This window comes from Drosophila arizonae, chromosome X, assembly GCF_054131065.1.
Source record: "Drosophila arizonae isolate 15081-1271.41 chromosome X, UAZ_ARI_1.0, whole genome shotgun sequence".
Lineage (NCBI taxonomy): Eukaryota > Metazoa > Arthropoda > Insecta > Diptera > Drosophilidae > Drosophila > Drosophila arizonae.
This window is the reverse complement of record NC_142927.1, coordinates 34,754,572-34,772,657: the sequence shown is the minus strand read 5'-3', so window position 1 is coordinate 34,772,657 and position 18,086 is coordinate 34,754,572. Positions and strand designations below refer to the sequence as shown.

The 18,086-nt window shown below is 38.9% G+C and overlaps 1 long non-coding RNA gene across 5 annotated transcripts in view; it reads right to left on the bottom strand.

Annotated features, from left to right (window-relative positions):
• The window catches only part of LOC108620390 (uncharacterized), a 159,235-nt gene that overhangs the window by 26,924 nt on the left and 114,225 nt on the right, over positions 1-18,086 (bottom strand). Inside the window, exons 5-6 of one of the 5 annotated variants that reach the window (XR_016271283.1) lie at positions 1,334-1,510; positions 109-245 (exon numbers count right to left, since the gene is read on the bottom strand). The exons of 3 other annotated variants lie outside the window; for them this stretch is intronic. This is a non-coding gene — a long non-coding RNA (uncharacterized LOC108620390). The remainder of the gene's footprint in view (positions 1-108; positions 246-1,333; positions 1,511-18,086) is intronic. One more of the 5 variants, XR_016271282.1, reaches the window with a different exon arrangement.

Sequence of the window (18,086 nt, the reverse complement as noted above, 5' to 3'; positions counted from 1 at the left end):
TGTGGGTAATATTATGAGAATTTATTTGTTGAATAATATTATTTGTAGACATACTTTCAGAGCGTAATCACATAGTTAAAATGTATGTACATTGTAAAGCTCAAGTACCTGAAATACGTTTTTTACAAAATGGGGGCGAAGGGGGCGTGGTATCCTAAATCTGTAAATTACAAAATCATTGCATCCATTAACTTTATATACAACGCAAATTTAAAGTCTCCAGGTCTAAAAGTGTTCATATTAGGCTGAAAAAACAAAATCAATTTTTCGATTATTCTCGATAAAAAGTTATCGGATGAGTTATCGACAAATATGATAAGCTTGTACTGCGTATGGTATACACGAGTATGCATGCAAAATTTCAAGTTACTAGCTCTTATAACTTCTGAGATCTAGGCGTTCCTACGGACGGACGGACAGGGCTATATCTAAGCTCATCGTGCTGATCAAGAATATATATACTTTTTGGGGTCTGCGATGATTCCTTCTGCCCGTTAGATATTTTTTCACAAAACCATTATACCCTGATTTCCCATTGAAAATGGGTTCAGGGTATAAAAAGCGAAAAAAAAAGCAAATTAGTTGATTGCCGTTGCCCGCTGTTTTGGAATTTCTCCCGCAAATGGATTTTCAAAAAAGCCAGATTTGACGGGAAAAGAGCTGATTTGGCAACACTGATACATAGAGATGGTCGGACGGACATACACACGGACAGGACCAAATCAACTCAGCTGTCAAATAAGTTCCCGGAAATTCTCATTTTAAATTTTCCCTTTGAGAATATTTTAAACAAAATTTTGTCCATGTTGGCACAACTGTTAGCCACTATTCTGTACATTTTTAATGCTATATGTCATTTAGTTTTGTTACGGTGGCATTAGGAACAAGTCAACTTTTTGTGTGCGTTGCGATTTTTACTATGTTTCAACCTAAATTTCTTATGCTAAACCGCTGGGAATGTTGAAAAAAAAAAAAAACATTTGGGGATACAACCATGTCAAAAACTCAAGCTTACGTTAGGTATAAATCGTTCAAAGAGGGGCGAGAAGAAGTGAACGATTTACCACGTTCAGGACGACCTTTGACCTTTTCAACTAAAGAATTTATGGTGTTGTCCATTCGGAATTCCTACCGGGGGGCCAAGCCGTCAATAAAGAATATCCTGACGTTATGAGGCGTTTGAGAGAGAATGTTCGTCGCAAAAGACCAAATTTGTGGCGGAACAACAGTTGGATTTTGCACCACGGTAATGCACCAGCGCACAAATCGATCATTGTGAACGAGTTTTTGAACAAAAATTCAGCAAATATCATCGAACAACCACCGTACTCACCAGATATTGCCCCGTGTGACTGTTTCCTGTTTCCAAAACAAAAATTACCGTTGAGAGCATTGAAGACATACAAACTAATTCGCAACGAGAACTGAAGGCCATCTTAGAATATAGATTTAAAAAGTGTTTCGATGATTGGATTTTTCGTTTGAAGAAGTGTATTGCCTCAGAAGGGGCCTATTTTGAAGGGGATATAATAAATTTAGATGATTGATAAGTTGTTTCCCATTTTCATAAGTTGTTTCCCATTTTCAATGGGTTCAGGGTATAAAAATATTTATGATAGTGGTGTAGATCTAAAAAGGTACAGGAAAGGTATATTAAGTTTTAAAAAAAAGTAAGAACGTTGCAGTCGGGCGTTACTGACTGCGGAATACTCATTCACATCCCATAAGCAATGAAGTTGCTAAGTTCAGTTCTAATACTGTAGAAAATTCATTTTTTCCGATTTGCCACGGCCCTACTAGGCGTAGACACCTCATTTTTAGTCAGTCCTTAGAACGAGCTAACAATACCCTAACTGAAAAATTTGAATGCTTACGCTCCAAAAATGTGAAAAAGACAGGGTATTTTTCGATATGCCACGCCTCTAAACAGGTGTAGAAATTATTATATGATCATCGATAGAGGAGGTCACTAGTAGCTAAACTATCCAAATTTGATTTGTCCTAGCTATTTTACTTTAGGAGGTATAAGCTTTTGCGGTTTGCCACGCCCCCTTTGGGCGGACCACCAAAGCTCGCTGGAGTTGGGTGGTCAACCTACGTATATATATCAAATTTCAGGTCTCTACCATCAATATTGCCTCAGTCTCTAGCTACGGACAGACGAACAGTCGGACAGACGGACGGACAGCAAGACGGACATTGCACAAAACCAATATACTAATTCAATTACGTGAATGAGTATAAAAAGATTTTAAGCGAGCTTCTACATACAAGCGGTTTTCATGTAGAATTCGCAAGGTCAAGAAACCTGCTAATGTCTAATTTCCGATGATTCAAAAGTATTATGCAAAATGTTTTGAAAATCAACCATTTTGTGCTGAAAGGGTTCTCGCACAAAATATTAATTTTTACTCCGCCAGAGCATACGGTTATCTTAGACATTTTTCATTTAGGACTCCCATCTAAGAAATCGTTACATCGATGGACACTATTTAAGAACTTAACACCTGTATTTAATCCAGTGTTATTAGAAAAGGAAAATACGCAGTTTTAGTTTTTGATGAAGTCAAAATTACGAAAGGTCTGCAGTCACTATCGATGGTCGGACACTATCGAGCGACTGAACTATGGATGGCTCAATGTCTCGATACTGGACGATAATATCGTCAAAGGTGCGTGACAAATAATTATAATTTTCCCTAATTTTATATCATAGCTTGCAAATGATGGCTGATCGTATTTTAACCGAAAAAATTGTGCAGACACAATCCCGCTATGAGCGGCTCTCTTTTATTTGTTTTGAATCGGTTTTGGTCAAGCGCTTCGCATTGATATTGAGTGTCGCATAAAGAGTAATACGGTTTTCGCTTACACAAAGACTCTCAGGAAAATAGAGTTTGACTAAAAAACTTAACCGAAATAATCTTCGTGTGCATGCAAATACATATATACATACAATGGAGAACAAAAGTATTTTGACAAAGCATTGCAAAAACTCTAACCGCTTATTTCTGCGTGCTGAGAGAGGTGAGTTTTTGCAATATGTTGTCAAAATACTTTTGTCCTCCATTGTACATATATAACAGAACGTAACAATCGCGTGTGATTATCCATACATACGAAAAAGACAATTCATTTAACTCAAGCAAACGATCAGTGCTTGACTTGAGCGAAACGAAAACTGAAGAAACTGTCTCGCTCAGAGCGCAGGCGAGCTAAACCATACGCGACAAAAACCATTTCTGTCTGATTCTTTTTTATTGTGTGAGTGAAAGACACTTATTTGCAGACAACACAAATCGATCACTACAATAAAAAACATAACAATAGTTTTTAGGTTTTACCTTTTAGGTCAATTCAGCTTTTATCTTAAAGCGTAATTTCACAAAATTGAAGTGTTCATATAAAATCAAATTTTAAGGCTAAGAATCACTGTTTTCTATTGCGACTATCGACCGCTATCGATGGTTTCGAAATTACTATCGTCCTCAATCGATGGGGTCCACCATCGATAGTTTGGCACCTCTAGTCTGCAGTACAATTCATCTCTTGACGAGATACAAGGGTTTCAAAATGATGGCGAGAAGAGAAGTAGGCTTTTAGGTCAACAGGTTTGTGTTTTCCTTGTAAGGGGTCTCTTTGAAAAATTGGAAGTAAGCTAATGGCATAAAATACTCTGATCCTAAGTCTAAAGTTGAGGCAAATATTGGACTGTCAAAATCATTGGCTCTTAAGGGCCGTTATTGATAGATGGGGCATAAGCATCAACAACCCTATTTTATACCCTGAACCCATTGAAAATGGGAAATCAGAAGGAATCATCGCAGACCCCAGTATATATATTCTTGATCAGCACGACAAGCTTAGTCTGTCCGTCCGTCCGAGTGAGTGCGTCGATCTCAGAAGTTATAAGAGCAAGAAAGCTGAAATCTGGCATGAATATTCGTGTATACCGCAGTACGAGTTTGCTTTATCGTTTCGATAAATCGTAAGTCGCTGCTTACTGCGCCGTCAGCAAAGCGCGTTGTTATACGTGCGTCTGGATGCATGTGTATGTATGTGTGCATAGAAGAAGTGCAGAATGATTAGAATATCAGCTTGGAGGTTTCAGAGTATCTCCTAGTCGAGCAGTCTCGACTAGAGCCTTCCTACTTGTTTCTTTACTGATCTATTTATCATAATTTGTAGCGATACATACAATTAGTAGTAGTACGATTAGTAGAAGTGTTTGTCATTGCAATTGAATTAAACCTAAATAGTTCATTAGGTCAATTTTCTGTCAATGAACCAATCGATAATAAAGTGGAACTAACTAAACTATATTTTATTCAATTATATTTTATTCAATATAACTTATTGTGACCAATAATATCGAACTTCTTGATTCTATGTACATAAATAAAAAGTGAAAATTCTCTAACAGAGCTTATAAAGCAATTAAAAAGAATGTGTGCAACTCATTTGATAGCTGTAGTACAAAAATTTATGTGTTAACTAAATATGTTTTAATTAATAGGTCGCCGGAAAATTTTCAAATAGTGAAAAATGTTGATTCGTTTTCTTGCATATGTATATATTTAGCGAGTAAACAAAAATACTATACTAGAGTTATTCTATTCAAAGAATAAGAATATTCACCCAATTCAGTGGGGAAATTCTTAAGACTCTACATAGGTGAGCGGTGTGCTTATACATAAGTATTCGGGAGGAAATAAAAAAATGTAGAGACTTGGTCACTTTTGCAATGGCATTGCTTTCCTTGCCATGGTCGAGCGCGTAAGTGGTAAGAAGTTTTAGTCAGGTCAATACTGTAAAAACATAACTACGCAATAAAATGAATATTGATATGCTTACTCAATTTTAAGCGTCAGGTAAAACCTATATAATGTAAAACTTTACAGATACGGCTTGTCACGGCTGAAGGAATGATGCCGTGACTTTTAGTTACTAAAAATATATTTATATATCAATCAAAGCAAAAACCATCAGCTTTTTTGTCCGATTTTTTTCACAAAACTTCAGCTTTCTTAAAAAGTATCTTCCCACTAAAAACAGCTTTTTTTGCTCAACAAAAGTTGGCCCTAGGTCCATGTATATCACGCGCATATCGAGTTTTTCTTTATATATCGATAACTATTCCCGATATTTTATTATCGATCAAAAACCTTATCGAAAGTCAGTTAATTAGTTATTTAATTATAATTAAAGCTAGAGCTTGCAAATTTTGAATGTAGACTTATATGTATTTTATATAATTTCGATTTGTGTTGTAATTTACCCCCACCCCTATATCCACCCCCTCACCCTCACTTTTGTAAAAGGCGTATTTCAAGTACTAGAGACTTGTGCTTTGGACATTTTCACCATATGAATACGCTCTGAAAGTTGCATTAAGATTGTACGTCTAGAATTAAATTATTCAACAAATAAATCTCCTAGTCGAGCAGTCTCGACTAGAGGCTTCTTACTTGTTTCAAATGGTGTAAGACCAATCATCGCGGACGAACGGGACAAAGCGAGCTATGATTACATACCGAAAAGTTCGGTCTGCAAATGCTTGTACAATAAATAGAGTGACCATCTGGGCAGGAGCTCATTCCGGGACTGTCAACAACTAAAATAAATATGAAATAAACCATTTGTCACACAGATTCACACATACATTCAACTTTTACTTGGGACTAATAGGACTAATTCCACAAGAAGGACATCCATATATATGAATACATCCTTATATTTAGTTGTTATTATATTCATGATTGCCTGACTTATACTTCTCCACCCTATTTTTTAATTTTTCTATTTTTCGCAACATATGTACATAACATTCCTTTCATCAATATTTAATGCTTTTATGTTCACAAAATTCAATTGAACTATATGGATGTTTTTAACATTCTCCACCAGTAACTTCATTCCTTCGTCTGACTACTGTCCTTTCGTAATTTGCATGCAAATCGCAGCTATTTTTAATACTTCCGAGTAACAGCACGTTGTTTTTCTAAACAATATTCTTGACTTGTCTCGACACAAACTTCTTCAAGTTCGCATTTTGTAAAAATGTCTATTTTTTTTTTATCAAACCGCTAGAAAGCCGGGACGATTTCGTGTTAGGCCGGAATTCCAGGAGGGATGGTCACCCTAACAATAAAGAAGTAACGAACGAAAGAAACGATACAGCATCACTCAAGTTTTGTTTTCGTTTTAACTATCAGCTAGTTTTGCCAGCTTCGACTATTTCAAGCTAGATTCAGCATATTACTATTGAATACACAAATACATTTTTATATAGAAATACAAATGATAACAAGATTTTATTCATATTTTAACGAACCTTCGGTTTATCCCGAGTCTAAGCTGGGCTAGTTTCAGCTGCCTGTGGATTCGTGCCAACAAATTTATTTGTTGAAGCCTTTGCGATATTAGTTAGTCACTTGCGAGTTATGGTTTAGAAATGTAAAGTATATTTTCTTGATTAAGTTTTATAAATTTTACACTTCCCTTAGAGTATACCTTATATGATGATTCGCTTTCGCAAGGTACACCTACTGAGTGCTGGTTCAGCGCACTTCGGCTAGGAGAATGTTGTGCTAAGACACGCTAGTTTCGCTTGAGCGCTTCAGAAAATGCCAGGATCTGGATTTGTGAACTCCGCCGGTTCGCCCGGCTATACAGGCCACTTCTACTATTCCACTCGCTCACAGCACAACACTAGCTTTGTTTCACTCACAACACTTTTATTACGCACGGCTACGTGAAGTTACTCAGATATGCAGGCCTCGTTTAAGCTGCTCGTCTGCACCAATGTCCTTGCTGGTGCCGCTGACGTTTCTGATTGCCTCTTTAGTCGTAGCAAGGATTTCCACTGGATGTCCTTGCTGTTCCCACGATGTCCTGGGAGTCCTGATTTGCCGCTCGCTTTCACTTTTCACTGTATTACTTTGGCACTCTCTTCACTTTATATCGCAATTGTCCACTTTTATCTCTTCAGAATTTAAGAACTTTATATACCCCAGCCACAGGCCGTGCTTCGTGTGGTAACGGGGACTCTTCGGCTCTGGAGCGGGGCCTTTCTGCCGCTCGTGTCCCAGAAAACGGTAAAGTGGCGTGATCTGGGTTGACGCCACTTTCCCGCCTAATTACATGGCAGCCTCCCATTGGCCGAAGTACCGTTGTTGCCCTGCGAGTGAAAGTGTCCACTACTATCAGCCGGCCCGAACGGCACCTCGGCTAACGGTCCTCGATGATCGTCGTGTGTGTGACGCGAGCCCATTGCTGAATTTGTAGGAGGCCGAATATAGTCGGACCTTGACCCCTTTCCAGTCGCGAGGGTCGCTCCTACAGTACACTACGATCATATACATTAATACGTACATACCCATATTGCTCCTCACAATATCAACGTAATTTTTATAATAAAAAGAAAGAAAAAAAATGTTAATTTTTAAACATATCAGTTAGTTTTTTATAATCTAGTTTGCAATTCCAGTATTTATTTTATTTTAGCCAATTCTAGCCTGATTTTTGCTCAGCAACGGCGCTCAATAAAAGTACCGTACAATTTTTTTTGACGTTACACGCTTTTTGTTTCGTTTGTCTAGGTTTTTGTTTTACTCTACTCAAAGCGTAAGAAGTAAAGCAATACAGAATACTTGGCGACTTTGAGTTTCATTTCGTCTTGCAGCAATGCTTGCGATGCTCAAACACATGCAAATATCAGTATATTTGGAAGACGATCGCAAGCACGTATACCCATGCAGGCCTCTAATCAATATTTTACGTTGTATAAGTCAATGTGATTTTATTTCATTTATATTATGAAACATCGAAATTGAAATTTTCAACCATACTAAATGTGATTTTTTATTAGGTTGGTTCAGGGTAGTATGTAGTCGAGCATACTCAACTAGAGTTCTCTTACTTGTTATACCCTAAACCTATTGATAATGTGAAATCAGGGTATAATGTTTTTGAGAAAAAGTATGTAACAAGCAGGAGGAATCATCGCAGACCCCATAAAGTATATATATTATTGATCAGCACGACGAGCTTAGATATATCCCTGTCCGTCCGTCCGTAGGAACGCCTAGATCTCAGAAGTTATAAGAGCTAGTAACTTGAAATTTTGCATGCATACTCGTGTATACCATACGCAGTACAAGCTTATCATATTTGTCGATAACTCATCCAATAACTTTTTTATCGAGAATGATCGAAAATTTTATTTTGATTTTTAGACTCATTCACGAAGTGAAAGAGTATATTGCTTTTGTGCAATGTCCGTCTTGCTGTCCGTCCGTCTGCCCGTCTGTCCGTATGAACGCAATCTATTTCGGCGCTATTGAAGCTAGAGACTGAAATTTGGAACACATACTCGTGTATATCTCCGATTTATAAAGTGTTAAAATTTTCCCCTTCGCCCACTAGGGGCGGGGCAAATCGGAAAATGCATTTTCCGATATACCAGAAATCATGTTTGTTGAAGAGCTAGAAAGCTGAAATGTGGTATGTAGGTCCGAGTCGACCACCCAAGATCACGAGCCATGGCGGATATATCTCCGCTCATTGGGGGCGTGGCAAATCGGATAAAACTGTATTTCCTAAAGTTATAAACCTAGAATGCTGAAATTTTGAACGTAAGCTGATGATTTAATTCTATAAAGATAGGTGAAAAAATTAGATATCTCCGCCTACTAGGGGCGTGACAAATCGGACCTGAATATATAGTGATTTTTCGAATTCGGCTATATTTTGGACACTATTGATGCTAGAGACATGAAATTTGGTATATATACGCGGGTAGACCACCCAAGTCCAACGAGCTATGGTAGATATATGTCCGCCCATAGGGGGCGTGGCAAACCGCAAAAGTTCATATCTCCTACAGTTTAAGAGCTAGAAGCTTCAAATAGTAGCCTCCTCTATCGATGCCCCAAAAATAATTTTTACGCCTCTTTAGGGGCGTGGCATATCGAAAAATACCCTGTAATTTTTAAATTTTTTGAGCGTAAGGATTCAAATTTTGCATTTAGGTTACCGGTTGCTCGTTCAAAGAACTGGCCAAAAATGAGGAGTCTTCTGCCACTAGGGGCGTGGCAATCGGCATTTATAGTGCTTATATTGCGGCATTTTTATGCGTCAGCTATCTATTTATGTATTTGTACACATAAATAGGCTTAATAGGCATTGATAGCACGGAAGGAAACATTTTTAAAAAATTAATAAAATATAAAAAAGCTAAAATAACAAAAAAATTTGCAATTTACAAAAACGAGTTTTCCGCGGGATTTGAACTCGCACCCAAGCCGAATAGCATGTTCATGTCAAAATATCTAAAATAAAGATCGCGGGCGCTTCAGCCTACAGCACCACCGCGTCGTTTCGATCAACAGTAGTTAAAACAAAATCATATTATTGCTATGACGCCACATAGCAAAGAAAAGCCAGTGCAGCGGCTGGAAATTCAAAAACAATGCAAAGACAAATCAATCGCAACGGGATTCTTAGAATATGCTAGAGCACGCATTTCTGTGTACATACATACACACATGCAAATGAGCGCGTGTATAAGGCTGGAATGCTTGATGCTATGCGTGCAGACTTACATATATACATATGTATGTATTTGCGTATATGTATTTGAGGGCTATTTAAGAAGAAACAAATTTAAACTTATAAAATTATTCGACTAAGAAAAGGAAGAGTATTAAGTGCCATTCATTCAAGCTCGCACCTTCCCAATAAAATATCTATTTTATAAAAAACGAAATATTTATGAAAAAAAAAAAAAAAAAAAAAATAACATGGAAGAGGTTCGAACCTCCTATTCTATTGCTTTGCTTGACCAGCCAGTTGCTAAAATAGAATAGCTTATTAAGAGAGCGTCATCAGACAAAACTACAGTAACGGATAGAAAGTCCAGAAATCAATCGAAATTAAGAATGTGAGATAAGGCTCGCTTCTGTCTGTACGCAGAGAATAGACGATGAGTGTGTCCACATGTATAGGAAAATCGCGCCGATCTGCTGCTAGCTTGAAGCCGGTATCCAATATATGGATATAAATGGATATTATTAAAAGTCAAAATTGTATAAATTATATATGTATGTAATTTGAATGCAATGATGCAATGATCATAGCAATAGCTATCGATGATTTTCCAATTTTAATGGGATCATGCCCTGTTTTTTGTTACGCACTAGATTTGAAAATTGCACTATATACTCTGGTTGACAGCGTTTGGGCTGTAAATGAGTATTCTGCCATCGGTATCGCCCGACTGCAACGTTCTTACTTGTTTCAGCTTAATTTGAACACTTTTAGACCTGAAGACTTCAGATTTACTGTGTTTATAGATTTATAGACTTTAGTAACCACGCCACCTACGCCACAAATTTGTAAAAAACGTATTTCAAGTACTGAAGACTTGCGCTTCAGAATGTACATACATTTGAACAATATGATCACGTTTTTCATAAGTTTCATAAATATAGTCAGTCTACAAAAGAAACTATTCAACATATAAATTCTCATAATATTGGCAACACTGCAGCGCAGCCCAAACGCAGTCGCTGCTTACTGCGCAGTCAGCAGAGCGCCAAACGTACATATGTGTGCATGCATGTGTACGTATGTGTGCATAAAAGAAGTACAGAATGATTAGAATATCATCTTGGAGAGTTCAGGGTATCTCCTAGTCGAGCAGTCTCGACTGGAGCCTTCTTACTTTCAAAGCGTGATAATATGGTTAAAATGTGTGTACATTTAAAAGCACAGGTCTCTAGTACTTGAAATATGTTCTTTACAAATTGGTGGCAGTGACCAGAGAACACATAGACTAGACATGTAGAACAAATTTTTCTACAGCAGAAAATGTTAAGTTGGTCGACCACTATACTTCGTATTTGCTCGGCTCGGTCGCTGGAGGTTCGAGCAGTGAAAATATTGCACGACAATGTCAGTGCGCTGCAAGCGCTCAAACGAAATGGTCCCATTCTTATATGAAGCACAGCTATGCGCTTTTGTCCTACTCTCTCTCTCTCTCTCTCTATCTATCTCTCTCTATGGTCGCTCAAATCACCGAACTCAGCAGCGCACAAAAATTGAAATTTGTTGGCGACGATCCCAGCTCTTTCCTTTTGAACGAAGGGTATACCTAAATCATAAAAACGTTTGTCAGGCTCATGCAAACAAAATGTAGCGTTTCGATGGATATTCGTGGGAAGGGTATGAAAGCGTTGATACGCATAAAGAATATGGATTCGCGACGGGCAAGCACACACACACTTGCAGTCCCTGGAAACATGTGTGAGCATTTGTGGCATAGTGGATCTAAAATCTGTAAATAACAAAATCTTTGTATTCATCATATGTATATACGCAGTAAATCTTAAGTCTGCAGGTGTAAAAGTGCTCAATCAATTTTTATATTTTGCTCGATAAAAAAGTTATCGGATGAGTTATCGAAAAAATATGACTAATTTGTACCACTAACCAGAGAACACATAGACTAGACAACTAGTGGAAAGCTTTTTGCACGCTTTTTTTGAGGCTTTAACACCCCAGACAGCTTTGGACTCGCTCGGCTCCTTACTTTTAGGTTCGAGCTACGAAAAAATACGAACGCACAATCATTTCGCTTCATGCGCTCGACCGAGATGGTCAACTTTTGAACAAAAGATCCCTCTATGCTTAATGTTTCCCTTGCTCTCTCTCTCTCGATGCTCTCTGCTCTCTCGAATGTGTATATGTATGTATACATGTGAGGCTCACATTGTGAGCACAAGCAGCAGCTCACGAAAATTGAAATTTCTTCGCTGCAAGAACCCATGTCTTCCCTTCTGAGTGAAGAGTATACCGAACTTTTCAAACCGTTTGCCATGCGTTTGCGTTATTATTTGTGGGAAGAGTATGAAAGCGTTGGTGCGCATAATGAAAATGTTTCGCGACGAGCATGCACACACACACTTACAGTATGCTACATGTACTATGAGCATTTGTATGCCTGTGTGCAAAGCCCTTGCTGGCTATAGCAATTTGAAATCCTAGCATTTGCATTTGGTCGATCTTGTGAAGTGCTCACACTTACATAAATATGTTTGATTGTGTGTACGCAGGGGTTGCGATGCTCACAAATGATGGGGTAATCATTGTAGAAGCAGTTCAGTGCCTTTATATGTATGTGCGTGTGTGTATGTTTATAAGTGTATGCATGCGACATGAGCATTGACGTGTGCCTACGACAACTTTGAATTGTGTGAACGATTTTGGGTTTGAATTGAAGAGGCGCGCTTACATTTAAGTAGATGATTTTATTTCAATGGTCGTGGGTTTGCCTATCAGAATGATATTTGCTAAAAATGTAGTACCTGATCAATCCCTGTGGCCAAATTGGAATGCGATTTTCGATCCCTTGTACCTGCACATATACAGGTGAAATTTACCTTTTTAATAAGAAGCATATGTATGTACATACATACATATAATGGCTAAATGGACCCATTTTAAAGAGTGTTAGATGTCATAAAAATCATGCAATTAAAAAATACCTTTAAAAGTAATAGGAAGTGCACTTGTTACTTTAGTTAATCATCTACTTAAATGTAAGCGCGCCACTTCAATTCAAACCCAAAATCGTTCACACAATTCAAAGTTGTCGTAGGCACACGTCAATGCTCATGTCGCATGCATACACTTATAAACATACACACACGCACATACATATAAAGGCACTGAACTGCTTCTACAATGATTACCCCATCATTTGTGCAATCACAAATTTGTGAGCATCGCGGCCCCTGCGTACACACAATCAAACATATTTATGTAAGTGTGAGCACTTCACAAGATCGACCAAATGCAAATGCTAGGATTTCAAATTGCTATAGCCAGCAAGGGCTTTGCACACAGGCATACAAATGCTCATAGTACATGTAGCATACTGTAAGTGTGTGTGTGCATGCTCGTCGCGAAACATTTTCATTATGCGCACCAACGCTTTCATACTCTTCCCACAAATAATAACGCAAACGCATGGCAAACGGTTTGAAAAGTTCGGTATACTCTTCACTCAGAAGGGAAGACATGGGTTCTTGCAGCGAAGAAATTTCAATTTTCGTGAGCTGCTGCTTGTGCTCACAATGTGAGCCTCACATGTATACATACATATACACATTCGAGAGAGCAGAGAGCATCGAGAGAGAGAGAGCAAGGGAAACATTGAGCATAGAGGGATCTTTTGTTCAAAAGTTGACCATCTCGGTCGAGCGCATGAAGCGAAATGATTGTGCGTTCGTATTTTTTCTTAGCTCGAACCTAAAAGTAAGGAGCCGAGCGAGTCCAAAGCTGTCTGGGGTGTTAAAGCCTCAAAAAAAGCGTGCAAAAAGCTTTCCACTAGTTGTCTAGTCTATGTGTTCTCTGGTTAGTGCTTGTACTGCGTATGGAATATGTTAAGGCATTTGAATATATGCCCTCTGCTTTAAAATTACATAGATTAAGAAATTTAATTATTTAACAAGTAAGAAGACTCTAGTCGAGACTGATCGACTAGGAGGTACCCTGAACCCTCTGATCTGATATTCTAATCATTCTGCACTTTTTTTCGGCACACATACATGTAATGTGGCATGAGAAGCGTTGTCGAGCGGTGTGGCATCCTAGTTACACAATAGCAACAGGATGGCAACTCCATAAAAAGACGAGGGCAGTGATTGAGAAGGCGTTGATGAAACAAGACGTGCTGCTAAGAAGACATTTTAAGAAGAAAGACGTACACGCTGGTGATTAGAAGTCAAGTAGTCACAGTGTTCCAAAGTTGTTAAAGTCTCAATACTCTGTTAATTTCAACCACAAATACTCAATCTAACTAATAAATACACAATTATATACAATATAATTGTTACATGGGGGCTCAACCGCTGAACTGACTAAAAGAGTACGAAAAGTTGTTATATGGACGCTCAACCGCTGAACTGACTAAAAGAGTACGAAAAGTTGTTATATGGACGCTCAACCGATGAACGGCTAAACGGATGAATAAAAAGTATTAACGAAGGAAAATGCAGCGCTCAACCAAGAAGAAAGTCGACAAAAATCAAATGCAACATCGAATGGAGGTGGAAGCAATGAATCGGTCTTTTACGGCAAATGACGAAATTGACACGCAGCAACAGGAAGGTGCAAGAGAGACAAAAGTAGTGGGCACAAGCGGCACGCTAGAAAACTCAGACCAAACGCGACATACAGGCGCCGAAGAAGAAGATTCGGGAAGCACACACACAATGGTGCGCAATAGCGAATTAGGTACGCTGATCAGAATGTTAACGACGAAATTTGAAGAAACTGAAAACAATCGAATAAATATATCGGTCGATAGTTTTGCAAAAGTGGTACCAGACTACGATGGAATATCGATACCAATTCGGCAGTGGCTGCAAAACTTTGAAGAAAATGCAGATGCTTATCAGCTGACTGAACAACAAAAATATGTTAATGCACGCAATAAGATGACAGGCACAGCAAAATTATTTATGGAAACCATTACAGTTGCTAATTATGATGATTTGTGTATGGAATTGATAGAGGAGTTTGATCAACAGATGAGCAGTGCAGAAATACACAAACGTTTAAGAAGTCGTAAAAAGAGGCAAACTGAAAATTTTCATGATTATGTGTTAGAAATGCGTAAAATCGCTGCACTAGGCAAAATCGAAGATGAATCAATTATAAGCTACATAGTGGATGGACTAGAAGTGCGAGATGATTTGAAATATCCATTATACAGTTCAACGTCGTTCAAGCAATTGAAGAAGTGCTATGATTTAATAGATGCTGTGGCCAAAAAGAGCCGTAATAATCGCCGTTACGATGTGTCGACCAGGGATCAAGCCAAAATAAACGACAGAGTGACATGTATCGAAGGAATGTTCGGGAGAGATGAAAGCAGTAAACGTAGTCGTTAAAACGTACAACGATAACCGAATGAAGGAAATGCAAATTGAGGACAGCAAATTCAGATGCTTGATAGATACGGGCGCCGACGTATCAATAATGACGCGAGGAAAATACGATGAACTTTTTCAAGATCGTCCGCTTCAGAAACGCTGCGCAAAACTATTTGGACTGGGCAATGTTGCTACGGAGGTACTAGGTGATGTTACTGCCAAAGTCGAAGTGGATGGATTAAGTACAGAACATACATTTTTAGTTGTCCCTAATTCTAAGTTGCAAGTCGATATTCTAATTGGCTATGATTTTCTACAGAAATTCTCAGTCATGTTCAACACTAATGGGTACACTTTTACAGAAAATAGAGAAATAGAGAGCAGCGCTGATAACTACAATATTTTGAATGTGACCAGCTCCAAAGATGAAATAGAGGTCGAACCGAGATATGCGGCAGAAGTTGCAGAACTTATAAGGAACTACAAGCCTATAGATGAACCACGGAGGTGTCCAATAAAGCTGTGTATTCTACCAAATGGGCCGAATATCGCGTTTAGAGAGAGACCCAGTCGATTATCAGCAAGCGAACAAAAATTTGTACAGGATCAAGTCGATGAATGGATGCAACAAGGAATCGTTCGTCAATCTACCTCTGATGTGGCTAGCAGAGTCGTATTAGCTAAAAAGAAGGATGGATCGCACAGACTCTGCATAGATTATCGCAAGCTGAACACGCTTGTGTTAAAGGATAGATTTCCAGTACCAATAGTTGAGGAAGTTTTGGAGAAAATACAGCAAATAGAGCAGAAGCGCATCATCGAAAAGCAGCTGGCAGATGTTCAGTGCTTGATCTGTAAGAGAGAGGACGAATTGGAGAAGACCAAAACACAGCTGGACTCGAGCACCAAGCGATTGGAGAAAATTTCCATTAAACTGGGCGAACAACAAGCGGTATTATCCAAAACACAACGGGAAATGTCTCAGTCCAAGGCAAAGCAGACCGAACAGGCGGAGCTAATCACTGCACTACAAAACGAAAAGGAGAGTCTCCAGATGGACTTGCGCAAGACAAAGGAGCGTGCGAACCGTTCGGAGGAGAAGCAGGCCACCTTAGAGCAGCTACGCGTTGAGGCAGAATCAGAACGCGATGCATATCGTGATCAACTAATGAAGTATGAGAGAGAGTCAAAGAAGGCTCACAATATTATTCGCGATCTGGAGCATCAGGCGAAAAAGACAGAGAAAGAGCGAACAGCACAAGAATTTGAACCTGGAGCAGAAGCAAGACAGCAGATACAAGAAGCACAAACCAAATATAAGCGCAACTTTGACAAAAAACGAAAGGGACCACACGGCTATCAGTTGGGAGACCTAGTAGCCATTAGAGTCACACAATTTGTAACGGGCAGAAAGCTGGCAAACAAATATCTTGGACCATACGAAGTTACCAAAGTAAAAAGAAATGGTAGGTATGAAGTAAAGAAGTCTGCAGATTTTTCAGGCCAGAATATGACGTGCACCAGTGAAGACAACATGAAGCTTTGGCGTTATTTGGACTACAACGAAGGAACAGATTCAGAGGAATCATCTGGGGCAGATGATGATCAGGATGACCGAATGTAATGTGGCATGAGAAGCGTTGTCGAGCGGTGTGGCATCCTAGTTACACAATAGCAACAGGATGGCAACTCCATAAAAAGACGAGGGCAGTGATTGAGAAGGCGTTGATGAAACAAGACGTGCTGCTAAGAAGACATTTTAAGAAGAAAGACGTACACGCTGGTGATTAGAAGTCAAGTAGTCACAGTGTTTCAAAGTTGTTAAAGTCTCAATACTCTGTTAATTTCAACCACAAATACTCAATCTAACTAATAAATACACAATTATATACAATATAATTGTTACATACATACACACGCACGTATTAGAACCCGCTCTGCTAACTGCACAGTAAGCAGCGACTGCGCTTGGGCAGCGCTGCAGTGTGGGCAACATTATAATAATGTATTTGTTGAATCATTTAATTTCTAGACGTACAATCATATGGTAAAAATGTAGGTACATTCCAAAGCACAAGTCTCTAGTTGAACGAATACACTTGACTTTTATGGTGTTTAGTTACGTATTGATCTTTATTCTTCTGAGCCTGGGCTTATATACCCAGACTCATGCATAATTTCAACCCTTAAATGTAGTGCGTCTATTGCTGAGTGTGTAAGGCTCAGCATTGGTCTATTACATGTTCTTATCTTATCGCCGAGGTTGTAAGGCTCCGCGTGGGTCAATTAGCTATTCTTATCCTATCGCTGAGGTTGTAAGGCTCAGCGTTCGTCTCTTACATATCTGACTCTGGGGTTGCAAGGGTTGGTGTCTATATGTCTATTTATAGAGTCCGTACATGTGACCCTTATCTTTTCCCAGCGCACTACCTGCTAGTCGTTGAGTGCGTCGGAGGCATGTATACGATCTTCATATATTCATATGTTCCCATACTTATCATATTTCTATGTTCATGCATGTGCATGAACATTCTGCGGGGGGCCAGAGAAAGTAATAGCTGACGATTCCTGTCCCTGGTTTCTCCTCTTACTTGTGTACACGAGAAATAGAGATATGATAATTATTGATAATCTTGACGAAATGTCCATGCTTGCAATCCTTGAGGTCTCATGTTCATGCTTGAACATTCTGCGGGGCCCAGAGAATGTGACATCCAGATGAACCTTACTTTGGTCCTTAGCTTAGGTGGCGTTTCCCATGCCAAGTGAAGTCTTTATATTCCGTGAATATTTGTAGATGCTTTCTGAATTTGTTCTCCATATGCAGTAATCGTGTCATAGCGTGCTTGCGCGATTTTCCTGACTCGAAGTCTTTTTTAAATGGTATGGAGACTACTAGCCGGCCTTCGCCATCCCATTTATTGTTCTCTTTTGAACCGCTTGAGTTATTTTCAAGCTTCCAGAAGCGTTCGAGGTTATCCAGGCATATCGTCGTTGTTGCGCTGATCACCTTGTTGTTTACTGCTCTAGCTATGTTCCCGGAAACAATCCATCCAAGTTCAGTTTTTTGCCCCAGTATACCGTTGACTTTTTTAACTTTTCCCAACATTATTGAGGGGAGTAAATCAACGCCAATCACAACAT